Source organism: Anopheles merus, chromosome 3L (assembly GCF_017562075.2).
Source record: "Anopheles merus strain MAF chromosome 3L, AmerM5.1, whole genome shotgun sequence".
NCBI classification, from domain to species: Eukaryota; Metazoa; Arthropoda; class Insecta; order Diptera; family Culicidae; genus Anopheles; species Anopheles merus.
In genome coordinates this window covers 20,972,551-20,993,943 of record NC_054085.1, presented here as the reverse complement: position 1 = coordinate 20,993,943, position 21,393 = coordinate 20,972,551, and positions in this window count along the sequence as shown.

Here is a 21,393-nt window from a genome sequence, read left to right as displayed (position 1 = left end):
TATATTACCATTTTAAATAAAATGCTTACGAACAAGATTAATGAAAATAAAATATGCTTAAATCAGCTACAAGTTTGGATAAAATATTTACTTCTTATTTTATGTAAATAAATGCAATGGTGGGTCTTTTTTATGAAGAACAGCAACACAATAACCGACACTCATATCTGCTATCAAGGACTTATCAACAAAGCATGGTCTCAAATTTCAAATCCACACGTTAAATTGCAATACGTAATGCGTTTGTATGTTTTAAATGTATTTTTAGCCTTATAATGCATTCTATTTCAATCTATACATTTAATCGAAATGATCGAGTCCTAATTGACTGTACTATCTAGGGGTTCATTGGGGTGGATCACCGATAACTATGCGTATAAGTGGCTTTATACAATCCCAAATAGACTGTGCTCCCATACGTAGGACTGATTATCCTGATATGATATGGTAACAATAAGTCACTGAAAGTCAAGCTCACTTCACTAGTGGGTACAGGCAGACCTTGACCGACAACGGTTGTTGTGCCAAAAAAGAAAGAAAAGAAGAAGAAAAGAAGAAGAAGAAGAAGAAGAAGAAGAAGAAGAAGAAGAAGAAGAAGGAGAAGTAGAAAAGGAAGAAGAAGACGAAGAAATAGAAGAAGGAGAAGAAGAAGAAGAAGAATAACAAAAATAATAACAAAAATAAGTAGAAGAAAAGAAGAAGAAGAAGAAGAAGAAGAAGAAGAAGAAGAAGAAGAAAAACAAAAAAGAATAACAAAAGAAGAAGAAGACGAAGAAAAAGACGAAGAAGAAGAAGAAGAAGTAGAAAAAGAAGTAGAAAAAGAAGTAGAAGAAGAAGAAGAAGAAGAAGAAGAACAACAACAACAAAAAAGAATAACAAGAAGAAGAAGAAGAAGAAGAATAAGAAGAAGAAGAAGAAGAAGAATAAGAAGAAGAAGAAGAAGAAGAAGAAGAATAAGAACAAGAATAAGAAGAGTAATAGTAAGAAGAAGAAGAAGAAGAAGAAGAAGAAGAAGAAGAAGACAAGCCTTAAATTATGCTATTTTGGACATAGTATTGTAATGATAGTAACAAAACTTGTCAATTTTAAGACATCAATACAGAGCAACAATACATTGCCTGATAAAGTCTATTGATGTTTTTGTTTCATCATACAACAAAAACTACACTTCTATAAAACTGACGCTCTAATCTCCAATGAAAACATCATACATAGCACATCGGAATATGCACCCACAAGGTAATGAATTATTCGGCTCCCCATGCAAACACCAAAAATCCCATCGCTCTAATAAATGAGCATCCAGCACGTCAGACGATTATTTTTCATTCGTTCCATTAATGTCAAAACTGTATGATTACGATACCACAAAATCGTCCCTCATCAAATTGAAAAAGAAAGAGAGAGAGGGAGAGAGCACGAAACAGAGATAAAGTGCGCTTTGTTAGGGTGCAACATTCACGAAATTACAATTTTCTATCCTTCGCTATAAATAATCCACACCTCAGAACGTACTAGTGTTTGTATGGCAATGTGTGGGTGTGTAGGTGAGGGATGTATTTACCTTTTCTTTTCCGGTTTTTTTTTACTAACTGTTTATGTAAGTAAGTACCATTAGCTGGTAGGTGGCTGAACGAACCCTTCAAGTAGTTGCAATTGGTTTATGTGACCATCAGGCCGTAACTTCCCTCTCCCCATTATGACGTACCTCTGTAATAGAAGATGTTGCCAAATTGCTATCAGAGCGACGTGTGTCAGGTTTTTTGCAATGTACTTTTTAAAAAAAGAGGGGAGTTTTACATGAAGAACCCTGCTTGAAGGGAGAGTTATAGAGAAATGGAGTTGAAAAAAAACATGTATGTATAAGTTAAAAGGCTTATAGCCGTTTTCTGTATTAAAAGGTAGGGTTTTTGTGAAAACATCATGTAATCCCCTACAGAACATGACCACACAAACGAAAACAGAGTGAAGAATGTGAGTTTTACACCGAAATAGAATTGGTAAAACTGCGAAATAACTCGAAATTTAACACATTTGACAGACTCTACATTTTCGAATATTACTTCACAGGAAAACACAAAGTGCTAAACACACACACGCATTGTACATTTCCGCTGTAGATAGAGTACAATTGACCCCCGAAAACTCTCCTACGTATATTGTGCCGTAGTACACACACACACGAATGGCAGGGAACAGCACGTAATCGTCCGCGCGCTTATTCACCCAGTGAGGATGAAAAAAAGATATTAATTAATAAATCATTTACACTTAACCTCCCAGGACCAAGCGTTAAAGCATCGGTGCGTTCAAGGGTGCGTCCAATGCACGAGGATATCGTATTGGGTGTGTATGCTATTTTTTTTTCATATGCCTCGTTCACCCCATTTACCGGCCCGTGCCGGGTAGTGGCGTCCGTAGACGGAAGAACGTGCGTGCCTCGTGAAGTGCATGACCATTGTTGACGGGCTCGGTGTGTTCGGGCTCTTGCTTATGCCATAAACGTGCGGGGTGTGAAAAACACGCGACTCCCCGAGACCGGCACAGAACGCGCCCGAAGGAAATGAGCAGTTTGCGTACGTGTACAGGATTTTCACGGCCTGTTCCCGGTGAGGCAGCGTGCGTGGAGATGATGATGAACAGTGATTATGCTTTCAAGTACGGTACGTGCTGCATGGAGCCGGTTCGCGCTCGTAAATGGTCTTAAAGGCTCTTGAACGGTGCCGGATTGATGGTGGCCTGTTTCTGGCTAAACGGGGTTTTATTGGGCTGCAAAGATGTGTATTGAAATGTTTGCAAATTTTATATATGTCATTTTGTGGTTTTGGAGTTATAGATTTATTGCATACTTTGTTTCTACAATTTGTTCACGTGTGGAAAACCCCGCAAGCAAATTCGAGCAGTTTGCGAGCTCGCACAAGGCCTCGCAATCGCGATAGCTTTCCCAAGTAACATTTGCTGGAAATTGTTTTCCCATATCTGCTCATAGTACTCCAAACGCTTGAAAATGTGGGTTTGTGTGTGATCAAGTGTGTTGAAAGCGCCCAAGATTTGGTGTGTTCGTATATTAGACGTTCCTCTATCGATGGACAATGCCTTCGAGGTCTTTTTTCACTCATAGCTATGGTTTTTTGATGAAAAACAAAAGCTAATTTTGTGTGACGTTATTTGAAAAAAAAATGGATATTATTTAAGTATAAAATGGGAAAATGACCAACTATAACGATAGAAAACATTATTTCCGAGCATATCTAGAAGAAAGTAACAAATAAGCCGCATCATAGTTGATTTTAAAGGACTTTTTCTGAATTCCCTTAAACTGGTGCAGTTTAAGGGAAGTTTAAGGCTCCAGTTTAAGAGAATTTGCACGAATTCCCGATTATTCGTGCTCGAAAATGTCAATTGGGTTTTAGATTATCTTAATTTGATTTTCTTTAGATTTTCTTAATTTGACAGTTCTTATATTAATTTGACACAGCAAATGTCAAGCTCAAAATAAATTTCTCTTTACGTCAAATTTTAAAAACCATTTAAAATAGCACAATATTTCAATTTTTTAGTTGAAATCAGATCAAACAACTAATTTAATGGCTAAAACCTACCCCTTCAAGCAGAATGATACGGAAATTAGCTATAATTTAACCAACAACATCGAAATTTGACTAACGCTAATATTAGAGTTACGCGATTGCCTCCAGTCCGCATTAATAGCATATATCATGGAGTGGTTGTATATCATATATGGTATATATGGGTCCAATAAACTCCACGGTATACCAAAAACTCAGTGGTTCCCAAGCGGATGATTGTCATAGCAGATCTTTATTACACACTGTTATTACGGCCGATAAGAAGAATCGAAGCTTTCGGATAAAATCATAGTAATCATTGTAATCGTTGTTTTGTATTCCTTGGATTGCAAATACTTCTATTTTTAATTAAAACGAGACAATAATTTTATCCCGTGTGTAACCGGGTAAATCAGCTTGTTTTAGATAATATTTAACTAATTCAATCATCGTATAATTTTCAAATACAACAGCAGTTGTTATGACAGAAGCATATTTCATAAAAGATGATTTTAAAGTATTGCATTAAAAAAAAGAATGAAATTATAAAATAAAGTGCCAACCATTTCACCATAAAGTGCAACCCATTTCAGAAATGTGAGAAATTGTCTTTAGATTGAGTTAAAAAGCTAGACTTTGATTTGTGTACATTTTTTTTTATTTTACAAAAGCTTCAATTAAATATAATTATGTAACTCATCTCCATCTGACATATGGTATCTTAAATCAGTCACAAAATTTCAATATGCGCCTCCCATTTACAAACGATATTTTCTTCACAAGTGATACAATCGTGTCCATTTTGTTGGTTACAGTAGCATTGTGGTTCAATTGATTTACGACAGAGCCACAACAAATGATTACAGAACCTGTCACCAACAACCAATACCCGATCTCCTTCCGGTCTTCGCAACAGTTCATTAGTGAAGCATCCAGAACCATTTACCCGGCACAGATTATCCCTGATTCATGCGTCGGACGTCAGCCTGTACACATGTTTTTACCAAGCGAATGCTCACACAATCTCGTTCCCGCTGCGCGTGAAAATGCGTCCAACTCGACTCGACCGTCGATCGAGCCCAGTAACATTATGTCATCAATTTGCGGTCATTGAAGAGTTTCCATTTATCATCGGATAATTGTTCGCATACTGTCCCGCCGTCGCTGCAGATGAAAGACTTTCATGCATTTTGCCTGCTCTCTGTCCCGGTGTCCCCGCGAGAAACCCGGTGTCCCATCAGTTGCGATTCCCCGGGAACGGGCTGGTGAAAGATAAAACAAATTAACTAACCAAACAAAATGCACGGTCCCGGGCGTAGCGTGCTGTGGTTTGAGAAGCCTTCCTGCTCCTCATCGCAAAAGCCTCAGCAGCAAATTGACAGGAGCAGGGAGCAGGGAGTAAATTTGTTCTGGTCGTTGTCGGTTGCATAATATGATGCATGACATATAAACATAAATTTCCATCTGTTTTTCAATTGGACAACCACCACCATTCATGCTGCGAAGATAATTGAATCGTACGTAACAAGCGCCAGCCCGCGATCGAGCCAGCTCTTCCACGCTCTTTCTCTCACTCTCTTTTGACAGACATGCTGGCGGCCTGGGGTTTTACGGACGGAACTGGATGGGCAAGCGAGCGAAAAGCAACATGCATACGCATACCCGGCATCTGCCCCGGATGCTGCCGGTGACCACCAGCGTGCTGGCACGCGTATGGCAGCCAGCGGAAACCACGCTCCACCCGGCGTGTGAACGTTCAGCTCTGCGGTGGCAGCAACAAAATTCTCCTTCAAGCTGGCCCATCTTTGCTGGAGCACGGGTGAAATAAAGACAGCGGGCAGCAGCAGGGTAGCACCAGCAAAACCGCAAACGGATTCCCTCACCGCAAAGCAGAAGGAATCGTACAGGTTTTGCCGGCTGGGAAACCGGTTGCCGGTTTCGACGGCACGGCCAGTTGGATTCATCGGCACTCGATCGGTTGATTTAGAGGTTGCTCACTGGCTGCGTTGGTGGAGCGAATGGATTTCTTGGACCGTTTCTCATCCGTGCTCAGTGCTCTGCCAAATCGGACCACCAGCGGAGACCATCACGAGCCCGGTTGAATGTTTACGCCCGCGCTGGGTACAGTGCTGGAAGCGATGTAAGAAATATTATTTTATTAATTTTAGCATGTTTATTGCACTCATGTTCAAAAGGACACTAAACGTTTGCTTTGAATTTGATTTAATTTTTTTTTAGTTTTATATCCTTATAAAGTGAAATAATCTTGTTTGATTTATTTGTTAAATGATATTGACATTTATTATTCTAATTGATGTGTGCTTGATTCTAATAGGATTTATTTGTTGGTCTTTTCATTTCAATATCAAACATTAAAATGGATTCATAATTTAACATGTTTTTTAATAGATTATTTTGCATTGTTCTAAACCTAGTAAACAGAAAGATTATGTTTTAAAACTAATATTATGTCCACCCGTGTAGTATAAGCTTACGGAAGCATCCCACAGCATAATTGTTCACGGCAGCTTGATGTCTATTGAAAATCAATTATAGCTAGCAACCCGGAGGAGCTGTGTCCACTTCGGTTTCGATTTGCGTTCAGCTCCGTAGCCTGCAACCCCGGCAACCACAGCCCATCGATTCATCCAACCGGCTCGGTACCATCCTCCGAAAACCTTCCGAAACCAGAAATGTATTTATTAGTGGCACCGGTTTTCCACGCCGCAAGATCGAGGCGTGAAAATGCATTCGTTACGGGGTTGGCTTTTCACACCACCGCGCGATACACCGCGCGACTCGTGGCTGCGCTGTTCTTGTGATAAAATTTGAAGCCGTTTCTTCCCTTTTTGCTGGATGGCTGGCTCGCACCGAGAAAGCGTAATCGCACCAACTCAGCTGTAAGATTGTTTGTTGTTGCAAAGAACACGGCCGCCCGAAAAGGAACCTTGTAATCCGTAAACTAAACATCGTCCGGACGGTCTTCGGAATGCTGTGTTCCTGGTTTCTTCCCTGCCCACAGTTGGCACACAGGCTGACCAAACAATGCCAGTTCGCATTAGCTTTGTTGCCAGTGTTTGGTTAGGAGTGGAGAAGTCGGAAGTAATAATTCCTACACGTCATTTACGGCGGACCGAAAAGGACTTTAAGGCATCCCCGGTTTGCCGTTCGATTGTGTTTACGCCGAAGAATGGGTTCATTCACACCTCAGCTTCTCAACTGAAGCGTTTCCCCCGGGGACCAGCGGGAAGCAGCACGAAGACGGACACCGAAAGGACACAACTTCCCCCGTTGCGAGCACAGGTTTGGCAGCAGCGCACGCTAGGGATTAGTAGCGTTTTCCGTGTTGCGAAACCCGGAACAATGGCTTTGACCGATGGTGAGGACGAATGACTTGACCGAAGGATGGCCGTCGTACCCTGCTGTAGCTGCTGAAGTCGATGCTTTGTCGCCTGTTTAGAAGGGGGTACTACACTCCGCACAAAAGGGGCGCAAAAGGAGGCAGAGGAAATGAAATTATTTCCACCGTTTTTTTTTCTCCCTCTCCCTCACCTTCATTCTCTCGCACTCGCATTCATTTCGGTAGATAAATTGATAATTTATCACATGCTGTTGTCATTTCCGGTGCAGACAGCCCGATCGTCTCTGTTTGTAATGGCAGGGCAAAAAGTGTCGCCCATGGTGCTTGGCCCTGCTCACACGGCGGGCTTTAAGTGCACCGGCCCGGGCCAGGGGACGGGTTTTGCAAATGTTTGCAATTTTGCTTAGACTTCCTGTGCTGTAATTCATTTATCATTGCAAGACAGTTCGTTGTTGCGTCGTGAGAACGTTTTGGTAGCCGATTTTGATTTTCAATCAACGGGTATGGAGTTTTGTAATTAATGGTAGTGCTTATGCTGCTGATGATAATTCCAGGTAGTTTGCAGGAGAATAGGGAGAAAAATAATTATTTTTACTTTAGTTTCCTATTGCATGGTCATTCATTGTTGATTGCAAGAGATGAAATTGTTCCACTATTGCGACAAATTTGTTGCAATCTTCTTTGTAACTTTTTGTGTGAACATGACATATCAGTCACTGGAAGGTTTTGGTGTTTTGAAATATTTGTTTTGTTTTCTTTACTTTTCCTTCTAAATATGACAAAATATTCTGGAGTTTTCATGTGGAACCTTTAAATTGTGCGTGTCTATTTGGGCATTATTTTATCATAATTTTCTATGAATTTTATTGCTGTCACACTGCCTGATGATGATTTTTACTTTTTAGTTTTATTGTATTATATTTTAAAAAAAGCTTCAATTTTTTCCAGCTTCACTAGCGTGAAGTAAAACTGTTTCATAGAGCATATTTATGCTTGTTTATGCTTTTATTTTTTCTTATCATACAAGTAACTATTCATGCGCTTATTGTACAGGTACAGATATTCCAATAGAGTATGTAATGTATAGGAACTGCATGTTTTTGGTAATAAATGATTCTAGTTGGTTTTTATGTGGGAAACCAACATTTGGAATTCTGAAAATCATCATTTGTTATAAGTATGGCATTATGGCTAAAACATTCAAAAAAGAAACAAGAATAGAATAGTAAAAGTTTTGTAAATCATCAATTGTTGCAAGACACTGTTTAGTCAATACACCCAATAACTCCATCATTTTTTTAATGTTTATAATTTGTCCTTGGTAGACAAGCAACATAGTTAAAACAATAAATTCAAACGGAAAATAGAACAAAGAATGACATAAGCATTAGTGAAATTCAATTGTTCAAATAATACCATTGTACATCATTTCCTAATGAAGCCATTTTTTCTAGTACTGATACGCAACCTTACCTTTAATTAACGACCATTTGGTACTGCTTTTAACTTCATCCTCTTCCACCTGGACCATTTCTACACACTTCAAAGCTATATCGATGCAACGCATCTGCCAGTGGTTACGACCAATCAACGGAGCAGCAAAACGATTCAATTACCGCCTGCTCTATAACAGAGTTGCATAGATCGCGTTGCCGGTTGAGCATTGAAATGCAAAACAGTTTTGAAGTCGATTGAAAAGCGGGACACCTCTGGTGGCTGCTGTAAAACTATTCCTGCTTGCAGTACAGTGAACAAAAGGAAAAAAAGGTAAAACGGTTGTATAATAGCTCAAAGTCAAAAGGAGTCATAAAAATGCAAAAGGGCGTGCCACTACGGATGTGCCGCCGGATGTGGTGAACGCGTTGCGTTACCCTGCAATCAACCATTAGGTTAATTTTGGGGGGCAATTAGCATAAATAACCGTGCTTGTGTGTGTGTGTGTGTCTGTGCGCGTACGACAGGGTGCCTATAGCCTATAGTTCGCGGGCTTTGCGCACTTAAATCAACGTCACCGAGGTTCATTGTCACGGTGGCACTTTCGTCGTGCGCGCGGCACAGATTTTTGACGCACAGATCCCTTTGATCCCTTTTTAATGTGTGCCTATGTGTGTGTGTGTGTGTGTGGTACCTTTCCAGGCGGAAGTGTAGCGCCTTTTTTCTATTTGCGACGGGGTGCTGTAGTTCATCGGCGGTGCATACGGAATTGCTGCAGTTGCAGCGGTACAGCAATGGGAAGAGTGATGACTCGTTCGAGGGTCTTGCTGGTGTCACGACTGTGCACCCTCCAGGCAGTACATGGACATTTACATGAAAATCAATAGCACTGGTGGCGCTTGGAGGAAAATAAAAGAAGGAAGAACGCAGTGTGCGTGAGTGTGTTCCAGGGAGCGTCCTTTCCTTTGGGGAGTTAGACACGCGATCGCGCGGATACGGACTCGTGACTGCCGTTACGCTCGGTAGGAATTCTGAGTTGGACTCTATACTGTTTAAAATGACAGAGAAATAGTGTTGGAATAATTTGTTGTTTTTTTAAATTAATAATTGATGAATTTCATACGTTTAAATAAAGCAGAGAAATCATATTCGATTTATTGTGAATTTCACATTAAGATTTGGACTATTACTTCCAATTGTCAACCATTCTTACAATTATTAAAGTCAGAACTTCACAGTTTAGGATGATTTGGTCAAGTTGGATTTAGATTTCATATTATTATTCCATAAGTTATGTGGAAATTGTGCTATATTTACGTTAGTTAGGAACTGAAATGCTAAAAATTGCCATTGCAAGGAAGGATTTGGCTTATGGTTTCAAATATCAACGAAAGAAAAAACAATGTCTTTTGTAATTGATTTATTTACGCGTGGCTGTTAGTGTTATTCGGCGTCTATATTGGTGCAACATAAATTACTTCCAGCGCTAGCAACAAGGACCCAGTAAAGTTGCCTACGGTGCATTAAAGACCTCCCGATCCTTGAATCGATCCGTAGGGATTTGTTTATGCTGCCGTTGCGAAAGAGTCATTCGTGGCCATTCCCCTTAGAATGCATCCATGCCCTAGAGTCTTCAGCATCGCTACCAATGCACTACGCTGGCGAAGGGGGCAGCAGCGAGTCCTAAAAATATCCTCGCATTCGGTGAACGCATACGGATGCGCTCATTTGAAACCGGCAAAACATCGTTACCGAAACTGTCCTAAAAGCGAGCGAGCGCGCACGATAGTTAGGGGCGAGAAAGATGCACACGAAACACGCTCACATTATGGGTTGAATATGGCGTGAAATAAAAACCGTACCTAGGACAATTTTTATCCCTCCCGTATCTTCGGAAAACGGCGGAAGCAAGCAAACACACAGGACCAGACGAGTATAAAAGACTCCCCGAAGCTATAATATCTTCTGCCCCCTGTGATTCCTCCGTAATCCTCCATTCCTATTGTGCGATACCTTTGGCGTGCTGGAGTGCCGGTACATGTCTGGACGCTTCTCCTGTACTTTCCCGACCCTAACCTCGCGCGTCCCTACCATTCCATCTGCCATCGGGCAAAAGCACAGGCATCGAAAACATTTATTCATATAAACAAACATCCGCTTCGACGAGCCTGGGCCGACGAGCTTGCCGCAGCCACATTCCTGAAGAGAAGAACCTGAAGAATAAACCATAATGTGCACATGATAATAAATGTATATCTCTTCCGGCTTTGCCCGGTAGTGTGCCCCTGGTGTGCCCCCTTCGCCGTGGCGTAAGCTTCCCGCGTCCCACCGTTCAGCTGTAGGTCCGAAAATTCGCACACAAGCAATGGTTAGCAATGGTTCGTCCAATTTTCCTTCGCCTCCAGCAGCAACAACAGCAGCAGCAGTAGTATTTTTGCGTCCAGACATGTTGCCCGCCACGCTTACCCAGCAGACCGTTGGGGATCTTTAAGGGACGATCGGTCGGTGGTTTTTCTTCTTCTATATTTGCAAGCGTGGATCATGGGTTAGAGGGTGTTAATGTGGAGCACAGTGCAGGTGGTGGTGGATGAGATTTTTTTTTTTTTTTGTGCATCTCTGTGTGCTGTTCGTTTTGGGAAACGAACCCGTCTTGCAGTACACAATGCCCCGAAAGGCGGAGCAGCTCGTGAGAAATTGGCAGCATTTGTCTTTGGCGTGCCAAATGCAGATATTGAATCAACGCTTCAGGATATGTTTGTGCATGTCACGGAAACAAAGTGCGCCGGAGTGTTGGACTCAGATTTAAGACGGGCGTGAGATTTTTGCTGCAATAATGGACGAGATTTTACGCTGAAATGCAACCATCGTTTGTCGTTATGCTTTAAAGGCAATGCATAATGCTGAATAATACAACGTATCGGGTCATTTCTTGCTCAATCATAATCTTGGAATAAATGGAATTTTAACAGCATGTTGATATACGAAAATGGCTTTGATCTAGGCCTGCCTGCCTGCTACAAATAAAACTTCCTATCGATAATTTGAATGGTTTATGTACAGGAGGATAGTCAATACAAGTTTTCAATACAATACAATACAATACAATACAATACAATACAAGTCAATACAAGAAGACTAACAAACAAATACAGCTCAATCTAACGACTGTCCATAATAAAATATCATCCTTTAGCGCAAATCATTACTTTACAATGATCATTTTCACTATATTGGCATCTAGAAGCTTCAAGTAAGTAAATAACCATTGGAATTACAACATATATCATTAAAATATTAAAATCGAAAAACTGAAAGGGAAGAGATTACTACCATTTACGGTTTATGGTTACTTTAAGTTTATTAATGTAAAGTTTTTCCCCGAGTTATGCGAATAATGCGTTCCGGAGACATTCGCGTAAATCGGGTTTACGCGTACATCGAATTACAGCCAAAACATACTAATACAGTCGTTGCCGCTGAATTTTGACTCTAGCTCACCTATTTTTGTCTCGAAGGCACCAATTTTTGACAGCGTGTCATGATTTGTGCCTCGAAGACATCAATTTTTGACAGTGCGCATCAATTTTTGCACCGAAGGCATCAATTTTAGACTGTGGATCAATCGCTTTATTTACAAAATTTTACGTAATTTCTGAAACTGTGTGCTTTGAAATGATTGATATTAAATTAAGTAGTGAATCATTTTATTGATAGAATTTAAAATAAAACAATTGTTTTGCTAATTTTGGGAGTTTTAATGAATTGAAAATAAATTGGCATGTATTTTCAGCTGTAAACAAAAGCTTTATAATTTCTACAATTTTATCATTTTTTCTCAAGAACAAATCAATTTACATAGTTTTAGTATTTTTTATGAGGTGTCGAAAAATAATTGTTAAAAATCTGCTTAAATACCTTGTAAAATTGGTATGATTCCTACTGGAGTCAAACATTGATGACTTACAGACAAAAATAGGTGCGTTAGAGTCAACAATTGATGTGCACTGTCAAAATTGATGCCTTGGAGGTAAAAATAGATGCGCACTGTCAAAAATTGATGCCTTCGAGCCAAAATTAGGTGGCAACGACTGTAATAAAAATATTTAATAATGATCTATGATTGAATAGTTTTTTATGTAATTTTTTATTTATTTGATGCAATCCGCAAAATTCGGTTATTTCTGTCTTAAAACTTTTGAAAAAATTGCAAATTATTTTTCATTTGATAATTGATGGAAAAATTTGTACCGATTTGACATCTGAACCGTAAAAATAAAAATTCGCGTAACTCGAATAACTGTACAGATCTTTGGCCTGCAGTAAATTATTTATCTGTAAACAACTGTTCTTTTTATGCTCCACGTTTTTAGTGCCTTCCTGTAAGCTTTTTTTCTTTAGATGCAGGACCGTAAGTACGCTTCATATCGTCATGTTCCAGGATATCAAACAATCAAACATTCCTTTCATATGCCCCCATGAAGGTAGGTCATGTCAGATTGAATGAGGACAGCAGTTTTTTCCTCCTTTCTTCAAACTGGAAGATAAATTCAATAATGAATTTGAATTGAATTGAATGCCGGCACGGACAGATGGACACGACAGACCTGATCAAACCCCTTTTTCCACTGCCCATATTTGCCCGATCCGATCGTGATGCACGCTCACCGTCTAAAGGTGCGATTTTTATTTCACATTGTTCGGCGGTGCTTCCGAGAGTTTGATTTATGAGTTTGTGCAGCGAAATAGGAAGCAGTTGTCGGGGCAGGTCGGATGAATGTGGTGAGCAAATGGGTTTCTCGTTTTTTTTTTTTGGGAAACGAAAGCATAAAATGAAATGTAGCGCAATAAAACGGCAGCCCGTGTTGAGGTGTTCTATTCTGCAACGGGGCCTCAATTGCACACCAATCACGACAAGGTGCAGCGAGAGAGAGAGGGAGGACATTGACAATAGTTCGGCGATATGTGTACAACATTGATGTCGTAGCATTAAAGGTAGAGCCAGCATTCGACAGGGAGGGCATACAGCAGCACGAACAGCAGAAAATCAAATTTATAAACCTGAAGACGACCCAGTGACCGTATGAAATAAAGGTGCATTATGTCCACATCCGATTGTCGTTGTACTGTTTCCCGTTTGTCTTTCTTTTTTTCTCTCCTCTTTCTCGTTTTCAATCGGAAGGTTGCACATACAAATGTTTAGAAACGGGAAAAGAGAAGCAAGCACCTCGGAAACAGGCATAAAGTTGAGCCAAATCGCCCTTTCTTTGATTGCAGTGCCTAGAACAGAAATGGTTTCCGTACCGAATCACTGCCCGTTTCTTTAGTTGTCTGCCCTTGCGGCGGATCTTCCTATTCAAAGCCCCGAATTGGAGCCCCGAAGCTGGGGGAAAAAATCGAACCGGCAGGAAGTGGTCCTCAATAGCGATTAAATGACGGTAAATTGTTCTAATACCATAAGAAGGTTAGAATACCGGCCGTCTGATCGCGCTGGTACGGGGCGGCTGCCCGCCCGAGACATAATTTGTCATACAGCTCTACCTTTGATTCATGAAAGCCGGGCCTCTTTTGTTTGGTGCGTATCTCCGGTGCGCAGAAAACGGAACCGATCGGAAACCAACACTGGGAAACGGTGGGACGGTGTAAGCAAAGCATACGCACGCCCGTGCACCGAAAGGACATTTCTTCCGCTCGGCCTTTTTCTCTCTGCGGACAATGTTTACACGGGAATTATGATTATTTCTTCTCGCGTTGCTCGGGGCAAGTTGAAGGAAAAGAAAAGGGGATTTTTTGGTTTTAGGATTTCCGTTGGCGGTGGTTTGACTGTGATCGATCGATAAGGCAAGCGTGTGCCCCCGGACCTTAAATCTGCTCCTGTCGGAAATGGGAATGGGAGAAAGAAAAAAACAAACGAACTGCCAAGGAGAAAGAATATGATATGCCTGTCCGTGTCCCGTGTGCCTTGCACCGTCGGGGCTGGAACCTTCATTTGTCATAATCATTTTCCAATCGAGTCGATCGATTTTTCCAATTAATGTTTTCCATCGATATCTTTAATTTTATCCCATTCATCACGAGGAATACTTTGGTGGGATACATTTTGGGCGAGATAAAGCGTTATAGTTATCTGTTGGCTGGTTTAAAAGTATTCAAAAAAAAATGCAATAAAAAATAGCTGAAATCTGTTATAATTATAAAAAAAACAAGGCAGCAATTAAAAACTTTGAAATATTCATGAGGTATTAAAACTAGATTTGAAGAAAAAAAAAACATATTTGCTACAATTATTATATGATTTTACAATGTTTCATGGAACGAAGTAAAACTTTAGTTTCGCAAAGTATTTTCCTTTCAGAATATGTTCTTAAAATTTAAGGATTCTGTTGAAACCATTCTGCAAACAGTAATGTTTCACCAACACTAATTAATTGTATTTCCCGATTAGTTGAAATGTCCAGTGCTGCATTCGTTTTTTTAGTTAAAAAAAGAGTTAAAAGTGCTTTTACTTCTTATTTTGGCGTAACAAGCGTTATCGATCAAGCCCTAGGAGAGACATGGCCATTTGTTACTATTAATCTGAGGATGTAAATGGGGTTGGTCTCGATCTACACTGGGATGACCCCAATATAACAATATGTGATGACGTTTTTGATCATGTAGATGTAGAATTGGACCCAATATGCAAGAAAGTTGGAATAAATAAGTGGTTACGATTGCCTAACAACTTGCCTAATTTTACCTAATTTATTCGTTGTTATTGTTATCTACCAACTCATACGTGATGTTCAATACGTAAATCCTTCGAAATATGATCCAGATCATGGTATCTGAATAAATTGACTGGAATGAGCAGATTCGATAAAGAACCTACTCATTTTTTTTATCAAAAACGCGCGTGACAGTTTATGATCTTTCCACTGCACATTGGGCAAACGCCTGTATAAAAATCGAAAAAACCAACCTTGTCGCAGGTTTACACCATGCACATTTTCTTAAAATAGATACTCAAACTTAGTTGAAACCAAAATATTTTACGTTTTTATCCCAATCTTTTTGAGCTATAGGCTATCAAAGTACAAACTATGTGTTTTTTGTCCCAAATTTAAGCTTTTTTCGACCGAACATAAACCTTAATATTTTAGCATATGATGGTTAGATTTTGATAATCAATGTGTCGAGTCAATGTGTTGGAAAGGTTTTTTGTAATACTTTGATGTTATGTCTGATTATTTTGCAAAAACTTTTTAAAGTTCATAAATGATTGAAAACCAAACAACACTGCTGAATTTTTTGGATATTTTCATTTTAAGAGTGATTTTTTTATAATTCGACTCGATTTCACTCGTGAGTCGTATATAGTAGGAAAGATCAACATTTTTCCTACATTTTGTCGTTAAAATTAGCTGCGACCATCTGCGACCCCGAAAATTATTAAACTTTTTCTCAAAAATCCCGCGATCGATTATGACGTGTTGTTGTATGAGGCAAAAAACAAAGCTGAAGAGAGGAAAAAACAGTTTGAAAAAGGTCGTAAGATAGGAATCAGCTCTTTCCCATACAAACCACGAAAAACACAACTTTTTTAGCGTATAATACTTCAAAAATTCATTTTCAGTCTGAAACTTATCCCGCCTTCGTTTGAATTCCTAACAATTATTGTTGATGCTGTTAACTAATACGCAATAATGCAATGTTGTGAGCGATAATTATAAAGTTTTATTCGCTGACTTGAAGATTTTAGTATAGGACTACCCTGTACAGTAAGAGCAATTGTATTTAATGAAGAAAAACTGCAATAGCACGAGGAATTGATTTTAATCCCGGTGTTTGTATAGCCGTTGCCCATTGTGCACTGTGATCAAGAAAGAGTTGAAAGCCAATTCGAGGAAGTCATTCCAAATTCGAAGTGATTATATTTTGTCTATACAGGGACAATAGGTGGAACTCCATGTAACTCAATATAATTCAAGAATTAGTCTGAACGAAACAAAAACATAGCATCACTGCCAGTAAAGTAATTAAAATCATTTGCTTGTTTTATTAGAAAACCTAGAAGTTTTTATTTTTATTCTTTATGGTCGTCTTTGTAATTTTTCAACTATTCTGCATCCGTAAGATTCGAATTTGAATGTGAAACAATTATAAATTCTAAAAGATCATACCAGTCTATATCTGCGTGTACAAACTACCATTAAGATAGGCCCAAAAAATCTCATTTACAAACGGTCAATTTTAGTAATCCCTCAAACGTTCTATTTGAAAACCCATAGCCAAACTTGGCGAACACAATTGAGAAACAACAGTGCAAAGTAATAAAGCGAAGCAAATATTGTGTCAGTTTGCCAGTGAACAAATTCTCGATTTAGTCTTCAGTAGGGTAAAGTTCCGGTTTCCGGTCAAACCTGATGGCTTTATGACCGGTACATGTTTTTTTTTCCTCTTCGTTTCGTGCGCCATCTTTTTTATCTGCCCCACCCATGGCTGCCTCCTACCCGCACGAGACCAGAAATTGTGCTGACTTGGTGCCCCGTGAATGGTAAAGACTTGTCGAAAGTAGATTACGCCTAAGCTGGTTGTTTGTTTCTCAATTTCGAGCCGGCCCGCAGTTTTAGCGCAACAAACAGCGCCACACAGCAAATAGCGCACCGATCTGCTCTTTCCCGGTGATTTTCCAGAGCTCAAAAGATTTAGCTAAAAGCTTGGGTTCGACGAAAGGAAGCGAAAAAAAAAGTACCGGCGTAGTAGGTATTCCGGGCTCATTACCCGGTAGCACATTATTGTTTCGGCAAGGATGGCACATGGGAGGTAGGCTTCCCTCGGGGGTGGAGAGAAAAAAGTCTGCGCAGGCAAAATAGTACCCCCCCTCCACTCTGCGGCTCCAACAAGCAAAGATAAGAAAAAGTAAGAACCGGAAAAAGGCTCGCGATGGTGAAAGCGAAAAGGAACACCATCGAGGAAAAAAGAAAAGAGTACAGCGAATCCCTAAACCGGAACGTCGAGCCAACGTAATGAAAGGAAATAAGCAAAAGCCGAATGTAATAATCTCAATTGTAAATTACCGGAAGTTTGGTTTGGATGTGGCTTTTTTGCTTCTGCTACCGTACCATTATTAGGGACTTAGAGAGAAGCACAGCAAAAAAAAAGGAAAGACAGGAGCCAAGCAAGGGACAAAAAGAATGCAAACCCCAAAAGCCCAAGCGGACCGAAGAGCCTTCGGGCGGCGGATGGCAAAATGCGAAATGCGATACTTTCACTCGAAGCCGTTCGACATCGGCAGGCACATTCTGGATGGGTAGGTCACGCCGGGCGGTGGCTCCAGGACGTTCTGGACAACGCAAGGCACACACGGCGCGTGATAGGCAACCGCTTCCTGTCAGCTGTAATATTTTCCGACACTGACGCGAAGTATTAATTTTCCGTTTCGTTGTTTTCGATTTCGATTTCACGGGAATATTTATATGTATATTCAATACATTGGACGCTGCCAGCGTTCATTGTGTGGGGCGTATTTACGAGAAAAGTTTTGAAACCGATCAGTAGGGTAAAGTACACCCTTGCGGAGGGTAAATAGCTGTTCCGGTTGAGTTAAAACAGCGATAGAAATGAGATTGTTTTTGCTGGACGTATTAATTGGTCTTTTAAAGCTGTTGAAATCTGGACTCAATTCATACACTTTTTTAATTTGAAGGTTAAAATTTTGTTTAAATAAGACTTGGATCATATTTTAATTATTTTCAACTCCATCAATGATAACATAAAACAATATGATTGAATGTAATTTATCATGCCTAAACATAACATTTACCAAAGAAAATGTGTACTCATTATGTTAGCTAGTACAATATTTAATTATGACCTGCAATCAGGCACCAATTGACTTGGTTGTTTGTAGCTTATTTGTTTAACCATAGCGTATTCAGTTCATAAGGCATTTCAGTAGTTAGTTAGACCTGTTTCACAGCACCAATAACGCCATAGGTAGCTGCATTAAATCCTAGACTCATTGTTGAAACCATAACACGTTAAAGTATAACATAATAGTAAGTCAGGATGATCGTGACATGATTACATTATAATATATTTCTCACCCATAGCAACAATTTAATCTTAGACGAGAGCAAGTTAACATAATAAATGGGTAATAATCATAATCATAAATGTCATTTAAACTGGATTATTTTATGTTAAAGTTTATACCAGCTCATCAGGCTTTGGTGAGCTGTGAGATTTGTTGTGTATATTAGACTTATCAAAGCTTCATAATTCCTCATTTTTCACTCATAAAAATCTCTTTACACAGCATGGCATTGAGTACCATGTGCACGGAGAAAGAAAAGGTGATCTTTTTTGGGTGAAAACTTAACTTCTTTAAAAAAAAACCTCATATATGGCTTTAAGGAAAGGCAATCAAGAAGTTGAGATTTTAACATATCTAACTATTAAATCTGCCGTCTAAAGATCTAGTATTTTAGATACTTCACTCTCAAAATTTTTAACAATCTTTATCGAAGTGCACAAGTATGTTCTAAAAACGTAAAAGATGCAAAATGCAATTGGAAAAAAAAAATGTCAATAAATCACTAAACTTGATCGAACCACGAAGAAGTCATTCATCATCTTTATGTGATTTGGAATGAGATAAAATTTAAGATTTTTCACCCGAAGATCCATTGAATTAAAAAAAGCAATATAAAATTGCTTATGAGAAGGAATATTTATTACCTGACCATTACTTAAGAGCTGTAACGAAAATTCATTCAGTTTTTTTAAAGTAAAATTAAGAACAATTTATTAAATTGAATGGTTGTACACAATACAAACAGTTTAATTTCTATCCAAGCTTAGCGGATAGCAATTCAACTTATTTCTTGTAAACAGGAAAAACCATAAGAATGTTTCCAGTCCTTTTATCCTGCAAAGTGGTAAAAAGAGCAACATGTATCATCCAACCGATAATGTGGATATGATTCCGGATGCTGCATTATTCATTTCTTTCCATTTTCCTCCCCATTCGGTTGACAGTCATGGATCAAACGGAGTCCATTGGTCAATGGCATTGTTATAAATAAATGCAAAAAAATCCCTTCCTTGACAGGTCCTTTTTACTTTCCTTTCACCGTGCATCTCTCCCTCTCGTGGGAGTTTTGCTCCGAATATCGACATTAGCCAGCCGTAAAGCCACTTCCGGTGACCGGGTGAGAGGATTGCTCCACTGTCCTACCCTCATCTTTCCCTCCACCAGCGCCTCCGAATCCTTGCGGCCGGAAGCGTTAACCACTTGTGTCAACGGCACACACCACTTGCGGTCTGCTTAATACCGGCATAATGTCTTCCTGTTTGCTTAAATATTCCCTCCCGCCGGGCAGGTGTGCGTGTGTAGGTGTGTCAATGTAGAAATTCGAAGCACCTTTAATGCTCGCCCCCGGTGCACCAACGACTTTCCATCATGCTGGCTCCAGAACGGCGGTCGGCGAATTGCTTTTTTCCATTCATTGTGTTCATTGTTCTATTTGACAAAAGTGCCACCGGGCGGGGATGTCCTTCATTGCCGCAGCGTTCCTTCAGCAGGGCTGGGGGGAAAGTGCTAGGAAAAAATGTACAAAGCACCCTTAAAAAAAGGAATTTAGCTGTAACCTTTATTGTCGTTAACGGAGGGGCTTTCCCGTCCGACGAAATGAATCGAAAATTTCATTTGAATATTTTATGCCATCATCAGAAGCGCCCGCTGCTATCGTTTTTACTCCTTCGCCACAGTGTTACATTTTTTCTCCTTTTTTTTAAAAAAAAATCCCCTCCTAGGAACGGCGTACTGCACATTGGCTGTGTCCAACCGACTACTTCTGCTACCACCACCACCACCACCACTACTACTGCTGCTACTTCTTACGGATTGTGTCCCCTGTTTGCATAAGTCCGCTGAATGATTTATTCATAAATCTTTTCCTTGGCGTAGCTCGCGTGCCTACAGCGAAAGGGCCGCGTCGTCTGTTCTTCCCGGTGGATTTGGCCGCCTCCAGGATCAAGGCTTGGGGAATTTATATTTTTATCACCCACCCTGGCGGTAGATCCGGGCGGACGAGGAAGGGCGGACAACACACGCCCGACTGCCAAAGCGTTACCATGCACCATTGAGTCATTGTGCGAAGAGATTTTCTCATTTCTTCCTCTACTTCTTCCGCTTCGCTGTATCAACCTTTCTGGTGACTTATCTTCTAATAGCTTGTTCTTGTTTGGTAAGATGGTTTCCATCTTGTTTTATCTTGCTCTGCTAAAAGTAGCATTATATTTTTGTTAGTATGCGTGCGTGTGTGCTGTTTTCAATTTTGTTTTCCGTCTAAAAAGAGAGAAATTATTATCCTTGGCGGTTGGAAGGGATCACCCTCTGGGGGTTGTATTTTCGTTATCATGCACATGGGGAGGGACCCGTCTGCCAGTATGCTGTGAGGCAAATCTTTTCACTGTTGCTGTGTAGGGTGACACAAGCGATACAAAGGAATGTTTAAATTTTAAAAATGCTTTATTGAATAGATTGATAGAATCAGATGGTTAAACAATGCAGTATGAGGGAGTGTTATGGGGGGCGTCGGAGTGACAGGTCTTTTGTCGTTAAGAATGCACAGAATCATCACCGTTTATCCTGACGTCCGGAAGCAGCTAAATATCGTGTTTTAAGCTCTTTCTGGCCCTTTTTTCAGTTCGTCTGTTAGTTGTGAATAGGCTCAAAGATCGTTACGAGCAATCTTATGTCTTGACGACCGTACTGCAAGCGGAATGTGTTGAATAGAAGTATTTTTTTGTGGATCTGATAATGATTCCCATTAAGTAGCAGGTCATCTATGTATATGAAGTATGGCTAATAAAACTTAAAGCTGTTAAGAATCGGGAAAATATTTCGTTCCATATTTAGAAGACATATCTCATGAAGAATTGAGCGTCGGCAAAATATAATCAACTCCAAAGTAAACTTAAACAGATACTTAATGTCGTCAACACAACTCTGGATATGGATATGACTCTATTATGGGTAAATAA